Source organism: Chaetura pelagica, unplaced genomic scaffold, assembly GCF_000747805.2.
Source record: "Chaetura pelagica isolate M959 unplaced genomic scaffold, ChaPel_1.0 scaffold166, whole genome shotgun sequence".
In the NCBI taxonomy this organism is placed as follows: Eukaryota; Metazoa; Chordata; class Aves; order Apodiformes; family Apodidae; genus Chaetura; species Chaetura pelagica.
The window spans coordinates 4,172,394-4,175,463 of NW_009953758.1; positions in this window are offsets into that span (position 1 = coordinate 4,172,394).

Here is a 3,070-nt window from a genome sequence, read left to right on the forward strand (position 1 = left end):
CATCTCGCGGCCCGGCCGTCCCGCTCTGCGGGCCCCGAGGGCACACAGCGGGTGTCTGTGTATGTATTTGTGCACTTATAGCTTGTCACCGCTGCTCTTATCGCTGCCGTTGCCGTTGTCTTCGCGTGTTGCTCACTGCTTGGCGACCCAGTGCCCTCGGGCCCGTGCTGAGCATCCGCTCCGCTCAGCACCGGCGCGACCGCCCCGTTCGGACTTTACCGTTAGAGCCACCAGCCAGGCGGAGTTTTCTTTGAGGAGCCAAGTCAGTAAGTCGACTACTGGAAGCGGTCCCCTGCACGATGAAGCAGCAGTTGCAAGGGATGCTAATTACGGCTAATTACCGTGCGGACTGTTCCGGCTCTCGGCCGTACCGAGAAAGGCTTCTCTGGCAATATCGTCCCGCTTCTCCCGGGACATCACGGGGGCTGCCGGCTGTGTGGGAAGCACCGCTCTCCCGCGGCTGTCGGAGAACCCAAACACTACTTGTGGCTCAGGCTCCAGCCTAAGCCTTCCGCTCCCACCGAAGCTAACGGCGAAATCCCGGCGCAGAGGTTCGGGGCGCAATCCCTCTCTGACATGTCCCCAGCTGCTCCTCCCCGCTACAGCAAGCTTTGGCCGTGTTAGCACACGCATTTTGCTCCAAGCAGACAGGTCCCCTCGATCCGAGAGAGGTTTGCAGGGGTTGGGCTCAGGGTCCCCATCCTGCCCCAGGATGCCGGAGCCCAGGACAGAGGTTTATCCCTGCCGGACTCTTAAGGAGCTCGATGCGTGGATTCCATGGTCTGATTTTCTTGAGGTCATTTCCGTGTCAACCTGCTTTTCGATTTATGATACCAAAGGTCACCCTCAAACTCTTCCACTGACATGTTTTAGAGATTAGGAAATAATGTTGTGAGAATAGGAGTGGATTGAACCCTGGGTGATTTACAAACCCTATTTAGGGAAATTGCTAAATGTAGAGCAGCATATAGATAGGTATGGAAAGACAAATGTACACGAAGAAGCACAGGATGAAGAGAGAGTTTAAATAGACCTGGGCATTATGGATTACAGTTCAAAAACATGGTCAAACATGTTAATTCAGAAGAAATGCTGAGAGCTTTTTTAAACTTTAAAACAGTCACAATGTTGGCACGCTCATGAGAAATTACTGTGCTTTTTAACGGTAGTAACCTGAGGTTTGTGTTTGCCTTACTGCTTTTTTTGCCTGCCAAAAATAACAGCGAGCTAGATCACATCTTTTTCCAGCCTGGACTTTAATCCATCCCAGCACGGGCTTGTCTCCATCAAGAGAAGCAGACACAGTATAGCAGCACTAGCACTTTCCACGGGGCAGTCCGTCTATACCACCACATACTACAGGGAAACTGAAAAACCCACTCAGGGTCTGCAGCAATGAAGGAATGAGTTGCCTCCTTCTCCCTCCAAACCTGCAGCAAATACAATTAGTGCTTACACTTTCAAGTAATAATGAAAAAAAAAAAAGGTATTTTTAGCTGTTTCCCTTGGGCGACTGGAAACACAAACTGGCACTACGTCACGAGCTTGCTCCCTGTGGAGTGCAGTGTGAGGACTTTTGGATTAGACCATCCAGGGACCTGTACTAGGAGTCTTTTACTAGGACAAGCTTGGTGCAACTGCTGGAGTGACCCCTGAAGGGAGGGAGTGCTCTAGCATTTGCTGTTGAAATGCAGGAGCAGATCTTGTTGGCTAGTGCCAGGACTTCCTAGTTGTAGTGCACCTTGTCTTGACAGCTGGAGAATCTGCTGCTGGGGAAGAGACCAAGAACTTTGCCTGGGTTCAGGAGACAGATATTACTATTTTATAGAAAATAAAAATGAAAACAAACAAACCAGAAGCAAACTAAACTCAGAGTCAACCTGACTCACATCTTGGCAGAGAGATGGGATATGCAAAAGGAGGGAATTACTCAGCATCTTAGACATACTGCATTTTTCACCAGCCTGAAGGAGTTTGCTCTTAGAGAAAACCCTGTTTCTCTCGTGGGTAAAAGCAGTGGAGTTACTGATTATTGATCATGGTCTCTATCTTTGAATCTTAACAGATCATTTAGCCACTCTGGGTCCCTGCCATCAAATGCCTCGAAGATCAGGACTCTAGTCTGAATTTGGCTTAGCTTTCAAACCAAAAGGTGGCCTAGGGAGCAGAGCCCTACTGCAGTATGCTCTTCAGGTTGGCATTAGCCAAGTGCTGTGGGCTTCATGCCCAGGTGTATCATGTAGCTGTGGTCTGGCCAAGAGGTGACAAAGATATGACTAACTGAGCCCAGATTGCTTCTGCCAAGAAGAGACAATGGAAAACATTACATCGGGATGTTCATCAGGAGAGTTTCATGTCATCTGGAAGGGCACGAGTGTTCCTGAGACATGGGCTAAGTAGAACAGATGGGAGGGTATTTTAGCCTGAGAACACGGCTCTGCAGCTTCAATACTGCACTTTGTATAGTTTGCAGAGAAGGGTTTTAATATTTTTTAGTGTCATAGTTTAGTTCTGTTGCTTCAGTTGTAGGTCCTGGCCCAAGTGCAGATTGTACCAGATGTAGCACATCAGATTTCCTTTGGAGAGCCTTCAGCTGGCTTTGGACTAGGCTTTACCTGAGCTGCTCTGGAAAGGAGCAGCTGCTTAGAACCACTGTCTTCAGCAATCAGTAGTGTTTTGAGGATGCTCAGCTCTGGGGAGGGTGGCTGCAAGAAGTCTGCAGCTGTGACCTTCTGTGTCAACTCTTTCTTTCTCCTTTTGCTGCAGACCTTCCTAAGCCTCTGAGAAACAGAAAAAAACTCCAAGAGTAGGGGATGGAAGTTCAACCCCTCTCAGCCTATTTAACCTGCTGGAAAATCTCTGTGTTGCATGTGCCCATGAGTCTGGGCTCTGTAAATGACAGTGAACTGGCAGGGGCTGAGCAAGAGTAATGGACCATACAAAGTCAATCCAATTGGTGCCGATTGCAGAGGTGGCTGGTAATATGGATTTGTGACAGTCTCATCAAAGGCTTGTGGAGAGCAAGCTATTACACTGACAGGCTGGACACAAATGAAGGCAGATGGTGTGC